Source organism: Typopeltis vanoorti, chromosome 22, assembly GCF_054136105.1.
Source record: "Typopeltis vanoorti isolate ZY-2024b chromosome 22, IOZ_Tvanoo_1.0, whole genome shotgun sequence".
NCBI classification, from domain to species: Eukaryota; Metazoa; Arthropoda; class Arachnida; order Uropygi; family Thelyphonidae; genus Typopeltis; species Typopeltis vanoorti.
The window spans coordinates 72772722-72788857 of NC_143570.1; the positions used below are offsets into that span (position 1 = coordinate 72772722).

A 16136-nucleotide genomic window follows, 5' to 3' on the forward strand; every position below is an offset into this window, starting at 1 on the left:
TTGAAGATAGGATTTTTTGGCATACACTACTTATGCTACCTTAGCTTATAGGAATGTTGTGCAATTTGTAGATGTATGGAGTGATTTAATTTGCAAAAAGATTCATCAGCCATTTCTGTCCACTGCTGGATGAAGGCCTCCTCCAGTTCTTTCTACCTTTCTCTGTTCTTGGCAATGGTTGAACCAATTTTCCCCAACAAAATTTGACAATTCATCACTCCACCTTCTTTTGGAATCCAGTTCATTAGTATAGTGGTCCATTGCTCATCTTCTCTTCTGGATAGATGTCTGGTCCATTTCCATTTTAGTTGCTTATGGTGAAGGATGATATCAGTGATGCGAGTCTGGCTTCTTATCCAGATGTTTCACTTCTTATCTTTCAATGTGATGCCTAGCATCAACCTCTCCATTTTTCTTTGAGTTGTTGTTAGTTTATTTGCCAGTGCTTTTGTTAGCAACCAAGTTTCACAACCATGTGTGATCACTGGAAGTATACACTGGTTAAATGTCTTCCTTTGTAAACAGAGTAGGACATCATTGTTTTGGAAAATGCTTTTCAATTTTCTGAATGCACTTTAGATAAGTTGAACTCTCCTATTTATTTCCTTTTGGAATCCTCAGTTTAGATCAGTGAGATGACCTAAGTATGTATATAAAAAGACTCTTTCCAAGAAATTTTTCTATTATTATGTTTTTTGGTGTTACAAAATGGTTAAACATGGTTTTAGTTTTTTCTCTGTTTATTTTTAGATTGAATTTTCTACTTTCATGATATAGGTCTTCTATCATTATATTAAGGTCTTCTGGAGTGTTTGCAAAAGTTATATCATCTGCATATCTTAGGTGTGTTAAGTTTCTGTTATTGATTTTTATACCATGGTTTGTCCAGTTTATATTATTATATATAGACTCATATATGACTGATAAATTGCACTTGAATGGATTTTGAGTTAGCTGTTTGGAGAAAGTATTGTGAAGTGAGAGATTGGAAGTGCAAAATCAGGCAGACCATTAACTGGGATGTAGATGAGCATGTGCACAGTCACCCCTCATGCAAGACAGTATGAGAATAGGAATGATTAAAAAAATCAAAACTGTTCAAAAGGCTTGAATTTAAAGGACCCAGTCATACAGGCGATAGTTGTAATGATATCCTAGTCAGGGCCTAGGAGATATTGTAATTCATGTATATGAATGCCAGAAGCCCCTGGAATAAGGATGAGTGAGAAGGTTTTGGAATTTTTAACAGCTGGACAAGAAATTGGCATTAATGATACTTTAAACACAAAGATTGATATAGAGATATAGGGTTGCTATTTATCAGACCCAGGGTGAATATTGAAATCAGCTACTGGAACAAACTTAGTGTTAGAAGAAATTGACCATCAATGTAAGGAGTATCGATGAAAAGGAAATTGAGCATGCAGAAGAACTGGTGAAGTACATCATGAACATAATTGGTGTAACTGAGACAAAAAAAAAAAAAAAAAGAAAAAAAAAGAAAAAAGAAAAACAGGTGAGATCCTGCTAAATCTACTCTCATTATAAAAGATAAGCTGAAATTTGAAAATGTTTTTATGTCACGTTTTTTTGTCTTACTGGCTTATCGGCTCTTACCTGCTTACCAGTCCAGAACTTGGGGGGGGGGGGGTTAGGAGGCGTAGGCGCTGTGGGGGTGGGTGGGGTGAAGCCCCTAGTATAAATATAATAAATAAAAAATAAATATCATATTTGGATAATAATGCTCAAGGAAAGGCAGAAGTAGTGCGAGCATTCAACACCAACACCAAACATGAAGATAAACTTGATTGGAAAGCAATTTCAGATAAAGTTGTGCAGGCAAATTTTAATATGGGAAAATGGATAGTGAAACTTATTTGTGCCCGTGGTCCCACAGAAGATGCTAAGGAGAAGTGGAGGAATTTTTTGAGTCATTTGAGAAGGCTGACATAAAGAAAATGGAAAAGGTGGTCCTTATTGGAGATCTAAACAGCAGAGTAGGAAGTCATTCTCACCATGCATATAGAAAAGTTTTGTGAAAATTTGGAGAAAAAGGCAAGGCTAATGATAATGGTAAGCATCTGCTGTATTTCTGTTCAGGATACAGACTAGTCATTGAAAACACCATTTCCCAACAAAGAGATGTGTACAAAACATGGAGAAAGACAATAAATAAGAAAAGCTTCATTGACTGTGTTATTGTTGATAGTGTTATCTTAATTAGTTTTTATTATTGTTCTTATCAATAGACCTCCATGGAATCAAGAGACTCATCGTGGGAGGTCCCACTCTCACATGCATAGCTCATTATACCTTGACTTAAATGCTTTCCAATCATCCATTACTCTCCATGCAAAAAATCTACTCTTCACCTCCTTTGCTCACACCCACCTTATACAGTTTCCAGGGTTGGCCTCTCGTTCTCCCCCATCACCAAATATTCTATAAAAAATCTCATCCACATTAATCTGGTAATTATCCCAACTTATACATGTTGATCAAGTCTCCCCCTCTTCCTTCTATCCACTAAGCCCTGTAATTCGCATTCCCTCAATCTCTCCTCATATTCCACTTTCCAGAGACTAGAAACCAACTTAGTCAATCTTCTCTGAACCCTCTCCAACATCTCATCCTTTTGAAAACCACATAACCAAATCTTTGCACAGTAATTCATATGTGGCCTTATCAAAGCCTTGTAAAATGGAATCAAAATATCCTTTCTTCGACATCATTCCTATAATCTGCCTGTGTTGTCCTCACAATTTTAACAAAATGTCCACAAAATTTCAAATCTCTATCTGCTATCACTCCAGATCTTTTATCTCTTCCACCCCCTCTAAAATATCCCTACCAATTCTATACTCTGCATCCCATCTTTGCTTCCCACATTTTAAAACCTTACAATTTGCTACATTAAACTGACATCCTCGCACACTCACCTATTCAGAAAGTCTATTTAGATCTTTATAACATCTGCTTTACTTCTCATAACTCTCCCCAACTTTGCATCATCTGCAAACAACTGTAGATAACCATTTAAGCTCTTTTCAATGTTATTTACATAGAAATTAAACAACAGTGGTCCCAAAATAGACCCCTGGGCACACCACTAGTGACTTTCCTCTTCTGGGATATCTCTCTGTCTCTATACCCAACCTGCTGATACCTTTCAGACAGCCAATCTCCATTCCAAAGCACTAATCCACTATCCAAACCCATATGTTCCAGTTTAATTACTAGTTTTTCATGTGGAAATCTATTGAAAGATTTCCACACAGCTTCTGCTGTCAACCCAGTTCTGAATCCTTGTCTTCACTAGCTTCTCCAACACCTTGGCCACAACTCCAGACAAGTTACCTATAATTTGATTCCTAAGTCTTATCACCTCCCTATATCTCCTGCTCACTCACTGTCATTAATCCTCCCTCCCATTCACACTGTTCTCAAGTTCTGCATTATTTTACAATCACAAGGATAGAATCCTTTAATGAACTGCTCATTAAACACCTCTGCTATATCCTCCTCAGTGTTTATCATTCTCCCATTATTAATGACCAACACCATCCTCCCATAATCATTCTTCCATTTAATATATTCAATGTATTCTTATAATTAATATATTTAATGTATTCTTCCAGAATACAATATGCTAAAAAAACTCCCTAGGATTTCTTTTAGCATATTTACTAACTGCTGACATACTACACTTTTGTTACCCTTATCAAGCAAGTCAACTTCCTCGCTTGCTTTTTGTACTCTTCATATAACTGATTATCTCTACTCATCTTGTGCTACCCCCACAATGTATTTTTCTTCCAGATTGCATGCTTCACCTCTTCATCTATATCCATTTTACACCTACCTTATTTAATCTCCTGACTTTTGGAACGCACTCAGTCATTGCCTCTGCCAGATACTTCCTCAGTAGAGACCAAGCAACATTGATTTCCTTCCCTCCAATTCCTCATTCCATAATATTGCTTCAAGCTGCCTCCTGAGTTTGCCATAATCACTCACCTTATGATTCCACATATAACCCTTTCTCATAAAGTCCTGATATGGCTTTCCTACCACCCAAGTGATCACTTCATGGTCACTTTCACCAACTGGAGGACAGTGTGACACTTCATTTACAACAATATGTTGTGATAAGATAATAAAATCCAAGCCCTTCGATCCACGTGTGGCTTCTGTTATGTATTGCTTAAGGTAGTCGTCACTTTAAAACTCAAGAAATTCATTCTCTTTGGTTCCTGATGCTGTCTGTTCATTCCAGTCTGTATTACCATAATTGAAATTTCCAAAAATCATCACCCTTATCTTATTAGCTAGAACAACTTGCCTAAATATTTCCTTCTCACTACCTTCTGCATTATTGGGTCTATTGCATCATCCTACTAAACATTTTGTCACATTGACTTCCACTTCGCACAATACTGCTTCAAAACCACTGCCAGTATTTGCTCCTTGCATCTCCACCCCAGATAAGCACAACTCCTCCACCATCATCAATAAATACTCCTCCCCCTCCCTTTTTGCTTTGTCTTTCTTCATGAAAGACTACATATCCCTTCTGTTCCTGTCAGAATGTCACTCTTGTTTCATTCATGTCTCACTTATACCAACAGTTTTTGGGCGAATGAATGCTATCAGTGCTACAATTTCATTTCCCTTATTTCAAAAACTTCTAACATTTGTAAACATACGCACTAGCTAATTTCTGTTTCTGTAACAAGTCCCATTGACCCCACCTCTTGGATATGACTCCTCTGCAGTCCTCTCTATTTTTCTCTCCAGATTTAAGTGTCACCCCAAATGTCACCAAGATGTTTGTTGAGTTTCTGCAAGATAATTATCTAAAGCAGCATGTGATGGAAGCGACATGAGGTTTATTGGTATTAGATTTGGTGATATGTTATTGTGAATGAGGTATCAACACTGCCACTTATTGTTGAAAGTGATTGTATGGTATTGGTTTGGAAGGTAGTCAAACAAGAAGAAGTTGTTATCAAGAAAGTCTGTATTTGGAACTATGGGTGATTATCAGAAGCTATGTAGTCAACTAGCATCAATACATTGTGTTGATGAATTGTGTAGAGAAGATGTTAACAGTGCATGTGAAATGATAAGGCAGTGTCTAACACAAGCAATGCATAAATGCATATGAAGAGTTAAATGAATAAATAGATTAGGAGTGAGATGGATGAACAGTGAAATCAAGCAAGCAGTGTTACAGAAGAAGTTGTTATGGAGGAAGTACAAGACAGTTTGCAGTGAACAGATACATTAAGAATATGAAGTGCAGGCCATAAAAAAAAAAAAGTAGAATATGAGACGAGATTAGCCAGTCAGTTCAAAGCTAATCAAGAAGCATTTCTTTACATAATTTCTCTCCAAAACTCAGCTGCAGTGTACTTTGATAGATGAGAGAGTAAAATGAACAAGTTGTTGTCATTGAAGACTAGTAATTGAATAGTAAAAAAATTTCAACAAAATTACAAATTACTGCATATAATTTGAATTTAGCTGTATTAAATTCTATTAGAAATATCTTTGTTGCTGAAATTGAAATGGTTGTAATATATATATGGCTTTGCATGCGTATTTAGGTTGGGTGTGCAGTCATGTGGCTTATGCAACCTGTGCTTCAAAATTCATGTCAATTTGACCATATGATTGCATTTTTATTGATGTATGAAAGTTGTATGAATGTATGAAAGTGCAGAGTGCATCAATGCTCACCTTAATTGGTCCAATGCAATTATGTTTGATATATTTATCAGTTAATATAATTTTAAATATGGGAAGCATAAAGGTTAAATGAACAATAGCTATGCTTAAACGTGTGGACAGACTTATGTGTTCGTCGAACATGTTGTTTATTATTTTAACGGTATAATAGAACACAGAAACTAAGTAAATAATTAATTTATTAACTTGATGCTGATATTTCGCTGGTGTTATAACCTTTGCTGGTTATAACACCAGCTAATTTCAATTAAAAAATTGCTGCTACAATTTTGTTTAAGTACACCATGTTGTTTTAGTCTTGCGTATTGTGACAAACAGTGTCTTTGTGCTCTGAAGATGCTGGTTATAACACCAGCGAAATATCAGCATCAAGTTAATAAATTAATTATTTACTTAGTTTCTGTGTTCTATTATACCGTTAAAATAATAAACAACATGTTCGACGAACACATAAGTCTGTTCACACGTTTAAGGATTCTTCACGGAGACGATATCGTACGCAAGACACGACAATATGGCAAGTGGAAGTTGAAATTGGCGCAGCAACTAAACAGGTTAGCCTTCTTAAAGAGGTGCCGAGACACCAAATTAATACCGAATTGTTTTAAAATCAAAAACAAGTTCCACTCGGCCAAAGCCCAACTCATCTATAAACGAGCGAGTGTAGCGCTTTTACGTGAACAGATTAACACCACTCGCCTGGAATTAGCAAAAGCAGATGCAACCATCAGCGCATTACGAGAATCACTGCATAATATTCTAAATACAGAATTTGGCAGATCTTAAAGAACATCACCGACGCAACGGCAAAAAAAGAATTCGACAGAGTCAAAAACCGGCACCAAAATAAGTTCGAAAATCTCCAACAACGGAACACCATACAACGACTGCAATTACAACAAGACCTCGTCGTCATGAATCTATCGTCACTCACCTTAAGCAAAGAAGCCACGACTGCTTTAAGTCGGGGGCACAACTTTGCCATAACTCCCAAGCAAGTTCCAAATGCCGAAATAATGGCGTCCATCGAACGAGGAATATACAACCTGCCTCCAACAATAGCTGACAACATACGTTTAGATGTGGCCAACATCCTAATCAAGTCCAAGCCTCCCAAAAATAATATCCCACATAAGGAATTCATTGCTATAAAAGAGCTACATAACAACAGCCAGATTACCATAACAAAAGCAGACAAAGGAAATGCAACCGTGGTGATGGACACAACTGAATATGAAAACAAAATGCACACACTATTACAAGATCAGTCAGCATACAAAATTATAGATCGCAATCCCACCAACACAAAAGAATAAGGCACGAAAATTATTGAAAAAAGTCACTTCCTGGTCCAAAGACACAGTTAACAAACTCAAACCCTTCCATGTTAAAACACCGAGGATCTATGGAGCACCAAAAATTCACAAACCAGGCACACCCCTACGCCCAATTGTGGACAGTATAAATAGTCCCACATACAAACTGGCTAGACATTTAGCGAAGCTACTAGCCACTCTCACTAACAATTCTCCCTCCTTTGTCAAAAATTCAGCACACCTAAAAAGCTCAGACTTAATAGTAAGCTTTGACATCACTTCACTATTCACAAATGTACCACTAATAGAAACCCTCAATCTACTGAAGTCACACTTCTCCCCTGATATATTTGAACTATTCAAATTCACAATACATGCAGGATATTTCACATGGAAAGGGAAAATATACAAACAAATTGATGGGACAGCCATGGGCTCCCCCCTTCTCCCCCCCAGCCAACTTTTACATAGAACACCTGGAAAAACAAGCAATCAATACAGCCACTCTCAAACCAACACTTTGGCTACGCTATGTTCATGATGTGCTGCTATTTGGCCACATGGCCCTGAGACATTGAAAACATTCTTAGCACATTTAAATAGCCAACATCCAAAAATCCACTTTATTATGGAACTGGAAGCCAACAACTGTCTACCCTTCCTGGATACACTCATCATACGTCTCCCAGATGGTTCCTTATCATTTTCAGTTTTTAGAAAACCCACACATACAGGCAGATACTTACACAAACAATCACACCATCATCCTTCTCAACAATATGGCATATTAAAAACGCTAACCCATAGAGCGAGAGCAATCTGTTCCAATGACAAGGCTCTTACTGCTGAACTGACTCACTTACGCCACACCTTCTTGGCCAATGGCTACAATCCACATAAAATAAACAAAATACTAAACACTCCTAAGAAACCCCTCCCACCATCCACCACAGAGAACTACAACAAAACAGTCACCATCCCTTACATTAAAGGCACATCCGAAAAGATCTCAAGAATTCTCAATAAACATAAACTACGCACTACATTCAGACCATGTAGCAAATTAGCCACCCTCATCCGCTCACCCAAGGACAGCATTCCTCCTTTATCACATCCAGGAGTCTACCAAGTACCCTGCTCATGCAATCAAGCCTACTACGGTCAAACAGGAAGAACTGTGAACATCCGCATCAGCGAACATAAAAGATACATTCGGAATTATCATTATGGGAAGTCGGGCCTAGCACACAGTTGATCCTGTGTGCTCTGGATACCCCTGCACACAGGATCAACTGGAAAAACACAAAAGTACTACACAGAAACCCGTATAAATCAGAGAGATTGTTCTTAGAGGCGACAGAAGTCCTAAAACACACTCCAAATCTCAACAAATATGGCTGTATTAACTTGCTGAAGATCTGGGAGACTGTCATATTAAGAAAAAACTAGCACTTTTCTAGGACTCTAGTAATATATGATAGCTTTTTTTTTTTTTTTTCAGATAGAGGGCGCCAAAATCAGGACTCTAGTCTTTGTGTTGCTGCTACAATTTTGTTTAAGTACACCATGTTGTTTTAGTCTCACGTATTGTGACAAACAGTGTTTTTGTGCTCTGAATGCTGGTTATAACACCAGCGAAATATCAGCATCAAGTTAATAAATTAATTATTTACTTAGTTTCTGTGTTCTATTATACCGTTAAAATAATAGACAACAATAGCTATGCTTCACGCATTCTGTTTATGTGAGATGCATAAAGGGCTTACACGTCATGGTGAGATTAGATTATCATTAGCAAATACTAAAGTGAAACATGGATAATTTGAATTTTGATATATAGGGAGTATTGATGATGGTAGCAGAGAAATTGTCAATTAATTGAATTTTGAAGCTGTTTGGTGTGAAATTGAGATCAATAGAATAGCATATCAAATAGGATGCTGTTATAGGGCAGGGAATGTATAGAGAGTATTGCTTATGAAATATGTAGACAGATTAGTTGGTCAAGCTGCATACTCTATGGGAGGAGTTAAACTGGAGGAAGTAGGGGAGACAAGAGATCTGGAGTTGATAATTGATAGAAACCTGAAATTTAGGAGACATTGCAAAGGTAGTGAAGGTAACACAGAGGATTGCTGCAATAATGAGAAGGACACTGACCTGCAGAGATAAAATGGTTATCATTCCATTGTATGTCTCTGATCAGACCACACTTAGACTATTGTTCTCAGATCTGGTCCCCAGGATTTGAAGGGGATAAATTAAAAACTGTGGAAAAGGTACAAAGGCAGATAAAAAGATGGTGTCAGAACTGTACAATGTTGGTTATGAGAATCGGCTGAGGGAGTGTGGACTGCAGAGTTTGGTGGATAGAAGCAGGAGAGGTGATATGATTGAGGCTTTTAAACTGTTGAGAGGTGTTTACAGGGTTGACACTGGGGAGTTCTTTCGCTTGGTTGAACAGCAGGAAGGAGTCATGACAAGGAGCCATCCACTGGAAGTTACGAAAGGAAACTGTGAGAAAGAGGATGAGGAGTGGTTTCTTTGCATGGAGGGTGGTTGACCCATGGAATGCCTGATGGAGTGGTGAGAGCGAGAACGGTCAATGCATTTAAAGAGTGGTATGATAGACTTTGTGTTTCTTAGGAGGGACCTCCCTCGATGAGTCTTGATAGACGTGTGTTTCTTAGAAAGGACCTCCCACGATGAGTCTTTTGACTCCATGGAGGCCTGAATAATAATAATACGTGTAGAAAGTGGAAAAAGTAATCACTTGGGGAAATTATTTTTCCGTAATGAACCAAAGAAAGGCTGAAATAACTCATTTTACTTACTTTTGATACATAGGTTCCAACCTCAATTGACTATAATGATACAATCTGTGGAAGCTTAGGCTGGAAACGGGACATTCAGTACGTAGTTAACACTGTTTTCCATTGTAAATTGGACAAAAAAGTTATAAATTATTTATAGAAATTATAAATATATATTAAAAACTTGTCAATATCGGTGTCATAAACACGTCAGTTCACACTTCACGTACATAAAACAGATGAAACTCAGAAAACAAAAACAGCAACTCATGACAAATGACAACGTTCAGTTGGATTGCTTCACGCAATAATCAATCACAGCTACTAATGACTTCTGGGGACACACACTCTGCCTCTGCCTGGCTTTCTTTTTCCTAATGATTTAAAATTTACAGCTTGTTTAGTAATCTTTCTGTTTTCATTCTTTCAACATGTTCCTTACATTTATGTTTATATTTTTTTAATTTTTTCTATTCCTGAATCCTGGTTTAATTCTTTCATAATTTCTTCATTTCTGTTGTACTCGAATAGAGTATATTTTGCAGTTTTTCTCATAGACTTCATTTCAGCTGTTATTAATCTTCGTTTCGACTTCTGGGCCATTAAAACTACTGGAACACTAAGAATTTGACACGTTGTACCATCTGCATCTCGTTTAAAGGGGTTAAAAGTATCTGTATTTGTTACCACTGAATCGGGCTATTAATGCAAATGTGATGCAATTTTATGCATTGAAAAGTGTCCTCTTCGTTAACCATTAGTAGATTGTGTTTAATTTTAGGAATCATATAAAGCCAGGAAAAATTAGTGGAGTTTTTAACAGGAATAAATGCAAAAATAACACACACACGCGCGTGCACGCGAAATTGATAGAGCTAAGAGTCACATAGAGTTTAGAAGCAGGTTATGTAAGGACAGGAGGAGAATGGGTACAAAGGTGAGGAAGTGATTATAGCAAGCAAAGTGATGCAGAGCAAAACTTTTGGGGATGATAAGAATATGAATGAAAATCAGGATCAAGGAAATGGAGATGCTCACAGGAAAGAGAGAAGTGCAATGTAGCAGAGAGAGAGAGAGAGAGAGAGAGTAAAGAGTGATTGTGTTAATGGGATGGCCTCAAAGAGTGGAGAATTATCATGCTTGTATACTAATGTACGGAGTGTCAGAACTGAAGTGCCTGAGTTTGCAGCATTGATCGAATCAGTATGCCCAAAGATAATTGGCATGAGTGAAACTTAGTTGACTGAAAATGATATACTGTCAGGACTTGAAACTGTAGGATAGAGAATTTTCCAAAAGGATTGGAAGATGAAGAGAGGAGGCAGGGAGTATTGATGATGGTAGGAGAGAAATTGTCAATTAATTGAATTTTGAAGCTGTTTGGTGTGAAATTGAGATCAATAGAATAGCATATCAAATAGGATGCTGTTATAGGGCAGGGAATGTATAGAGAGTGCTGCTTGTGAAATATGTAGACAGATTAGTTGGTAAAGTAAAAGGAAGATGATCCTAATGGGAAAAGGAATGTGAATTGGAAAGAAGAGGTAGTATACAGTAACAAGCATTAACATATCTTTAGTAACATTCAGTGTATAGTAAGAAGTGAATTTGTTGAGTTTCTGCAGGATAACTATCTAAAGCAGCTTGTGATGGAAGCAACACTGCCACCTGTTGGTGAAAGTGATCATGAGATATTGGATTGCAAGGTAGTCAAAGGTTGAGAAATTGTTATCAAGGAAAAAGTTGTTATCAAGAAGGTCTAGATGTAGAACTGTAAAGTGGATGATTATGAGCAGCTCTGAAGTCAACTAACATCAATACATGGGTTGATGAATTGAGTAGAAAAGATGTTGACAGTGCATAGGACATGATAAGTCAGTATCTAACACAGTTAATGCACAACTGTATACCAAGCATTAAGCGAATAAATAGAATAGAAGTGAAATGAATGAACAGTGAAATCAAGCATCCAGTGTTACCAAAGAAGTTGTTATTGAGGATGTACAAGACAGTTTGCAGCAAACAGATGCATGACGAATATAAAGTGCAGGCCAGAAAAGTGACAAGCATGGTTAAAAAAAGAAAAAGTATAATATGAGAGGAAATTGGCCAGTCAGATCAAAGTTAATCCAAGGGAATTTTTTTGGTAAGTGGCGAGAAAAAAGTAAAAATTATGGCAGGTTGACACTGGTGGATAGTTATGGTAGCAGAATAACCATAGCAAATGATATATATTTAGCAAACACGTCATCAGTGTATGTCATAGTGGTGTGAATGATGCTGTGCAACATGTAGAAGGGAATCAAGGATTAGGATAATTAAAGGTGAAAGAAATGGAGGTTTATCAAGGGTTGCCAGGTTAAACGTTAATAAGGATGTGGGAATAGATGACACATCACCACGTATTTTTAAAGAATGAGCAATATAGTTAGCTGCGCCCTTGACTTGGTTATTTAATGAAAGTCTTGTAGTGGGGGGGAAGGTTCCTAAGTAGTGGAAAGAAGGCAAAATAATACTTCTCCACAAGCATGGTTGAGAACATGTTTCTTATTATAGACCAATCTATGTATATCTGCAGTTGTTATTCAGACTCCCTCTGGTAATGTGTTTCTTAGACTACTCTAAAGCTTTTGACTGTGTTAAGCATGTGAAACTGTGGGAAGTAATGAAAAAAACGGGTTTCCTTCAACACACTCAGGTTGATAGCCAACTTGTATAAGGAGCAACAAGCCACGGTAAGAACAGGTGTTGGATTGACTGACTGGCTTCAAGTTGGAAAAGGAGTTAGGCAAGGATGTTTACTTTCCCCTCACTTGTTTAGTATATATGTGGAGGACATCATGGGTGAAGCATTGGATGAGCTCAGGACAGGAATTAGGATAGGAGATAGATTGATCTGTAATCTGAGGTATGCTGATGATACAGTACTCCTTTGTAATGATATGGAAGAACTAGGACTAATTCTTCACAAAGTTAACAAGATCAGTAATAACAGAGGACTTCAAGACAAAGATTATGGTTCTCAAAGGAAATACAAACAGAGAAGCTCTTGAGAAACAAGTGTACTTTAATGGAGAAAGAATTGAGGAAGTCAGCAAGTTTGAGTACCTGGGAGCCATTATTAATGTGAAGAATTGCTGTTCAGAAGATGTCAGAAAAAGGTTAGGAATGGCTAAAACAACAGTCAGAGACCTGTCTGAAATCTGGAAAGATGGATCTATCTCCATGGAAACAAAGTTGAGGATTTTGGATGCAGTCGTTTTTCCAACAGCGACTTATGGATGTGAGACTTGGAACCTAAAGAAGTCAGATAAGAAACGGATATCTGCTTTTGAGATGTGGTGTTACAGAAGGCTGTTGAGGATATTATATACTGAAAGGCGCACAAATGAATGGGTGTTAGAAAAGATCAGCAGAACTTTAAGGCTTCTTAAGGATATTGACAGAAGAAAGTTAAAATATTTTGGACACAGAAAAGATGAAAGGGGAACTTCTCAGAATAGTAATAGAAGATAAAGTTCCTGGAAAAAGAGGTAGGGGTAGACCATCAATGAGATGGATGGATGGCTTGTGTGGAGTGACTGATCTTCAGAGAGTTGAGGCCGCCAGAAAAGAAAACAACTGGACTACGTGGTAAGGCCTGGTGTGGCACATCACTGAGCATTGGAGTGACCATACGGCATCTGTAGATGCCCAGTGAAGTGAAGAAGAAGAAGAAGTGATCAGAGTGTTGGAAAAATTAGTTAGAAATAGTATACAGGATTGGTTTGATGGACATAAGATTCTCTATGACATCAGCATGGGCTTGTGAAAGGGGGGGGGGTCTTGTTTTAGAAATCTGCTTATTGTGTTTTATGATAAGGTGACAAATGTGTTGGATAAGGGAGAGTCATATAAAATGATTTTTTGGACTTTGCAAAAGCATTTGATAGATTACCACATGACAGATTGTTGTATAAGCTGAAGAAGATTTGATTAGATAGCATATTGGTTAGATGTATTGAAGATTGGCTTTCTGAAAGATTCCAGCAATTTGTGTATGATGGAGTACTGTGACAGAAAAGGAAGGAGACCAGTGGTATCCCTTAGGGTTCTGTTCTTGGACCCTTAATGTTTAACTTGTTTGTTAATATATCATGTGGATTGACTGGGATCTTCAATTGTTTGCCAATGATGCAAAGTGAAGTGGAATTATCAGGAGTAGTGCTGATGTTAATTCTCTACAGAAAGATTTGAATACACTTTTAGCTTTGACAAATGAGTGGGATTGCAGGTTTAATGTTAATTAATTCAAAGTGTACACTTTGGGACACAAAGATATAATGCTACATACTGTGTTTGTGGAGCTGTACTTCAGGAAGTGGTTGAGATTCAGGATCTTGGAGTGATTGTGGACAGTGGATTGAAGGTCCGAGGGCACATTGCATGTGTTGCAAAAACTGCACATTGTATAGCTGCTGTGATAAAATGTACATTGAAGGTGGAGGTGGTGCTTCTAATTAAGGCATTGGTCAGACCACATGTAGTATTTGTATTCAGATTGATTTGGTCACTTAGTTTTCATTGTGATGTGGAAACACTAGAGAGGATCCGAAGAGAGGATCTGTTGTTTTGGTTATGAAGAGAAACAACAGAGAGGATCTGTTGTTTTGGTTATGAAGAGCGTTTGATGGTATGTGGATTACAGATGCTGGCAGAAAAGAGGAGATATGATAGTGACCTTCAAATTAGTTAAGGGATTCTGTCATTTTAATACAGAAGGAATTATAAAAAAGGGTGGATGTTAAGATAGGAAGAACAAGAGGCCATCTCTGAAAGATGTATAAAGATGGGGTGAAGAAGGGCGTGAGGAGTAGATTTTTTATGTGGAGAGTTATTATTGAGTGGAATGGATTGCCTGAGTGTGCTGTGAGTGCAGGTAGTGTGAATAACTTCAAAGCTTGTCATGATAGGCATGTTGTTGGTTGAGTGGGCCTCTCACGATGAGTGTTGACTCCATGGAGGTTATCAAATAATCATAATAATAATAATAATAATAATTGTCTCTTGCACACACTCACACATCTACTCCTAAAATCATAATCTACACTTCTCATGCAGTGCCTCTGTGTCAAGCCTGACCTCTCCCATTTGTATGTCCACCCTGTGTTCCTTGTCTCTTCGTGCCACTCACCTTTCCATTCACAAACTTGCCTACTTTAATCTCCTGCTTTTCCACAACACTACTTGCTTCTTCACATCTTACATTCACTTCAGTCATTGTCTCTCTTGCAGCAGCAGTTTCTCCTACTGACTCACACCAAATCCATTCAAATGTATCCCATCTCTTTTATATAGTTCTCCACCAAACAGATTGATCTCACACATTCACAAAATGAACTAGTTTCTCCTCACACAACTCTGCTAGCATACCATTCATAATCTTTACTTTACTTTACCTTCTTAACTTATCATTATCATATCTGGGCAACATGCTGACTACCTTACCTTCCACCCTTATTTTTCACTCTTCTTAACAGCCTCATGCTATCCCTCCTTGCCTTCTTCTTGTTACCAGTCAAATCATTCATGACAACTGCCACTACCAAATCTTTTGCTTGCATACTCCTCTTATCCAGTGCTTCAATCACTCTTCTCATTCTCCTTCCCAGAAAACTGACCTTGTGCACCTTTTCACCCATCCCACCTCTTTTCATCAAATCTCCGTACATTATCCCTCTCAAATTATTCGATATTTCTTTCAAATCTTTCGTCCCATTCTACCTCACATTCCCATGCAAATCTGTAATTTTCCTGAATTCATTTCTCATATGTTTAATCTCTTGCCTGATCTTTACCAACTCCACTTTCATCTCTTCAGTTACTTTCTCAGTGCCATTTATGCAAATTGCATTTTCACTACCTTGCACGTGTGCTATTTTACTGCTAACTCACCACAAGCTGTGCCTACTCTCTTGACACTCACCACTGCTAACTTGCCTCCATCTATATATGCTGTCTTACTGTTACCATTCAAGCAAAGCACTCACTTTATTCTTTTAGTTTTAAGTAGGATAAAAATAAATATCACTTGAAAAGAACAATATTTAAGAAAGTTTCAAAGTAATTAAAGTTCAGCAGCTGTTACAAGTGAACTGTAGACTCAACTATACAGACATTCTTTAAGAAATAGTTCAAAACAAGAACTATTTCTTAAACAAGAACTATTTCAAAAACCTTGGAGTATCAATGGCAGACTGAAGAAAAGATTGATTGA

The 16136-nt window shown here is 37.5% G+C and overlaps 1 protein-coding gene across 8 annotated transcripts in view; it reads left to right on the forward strand.

Annotated features, from left to right (window-relative positions):
- Bmcp (uncoupling protein Bmcp mitochondrial) overlaps positions 1-16136 on the forward strand; it is a 475843-nt gene that overhangs the window by 52631 nt on the left and 407076 nt on the right. The gene's annotated exons all lie outside the window — the stretch shown is intronic.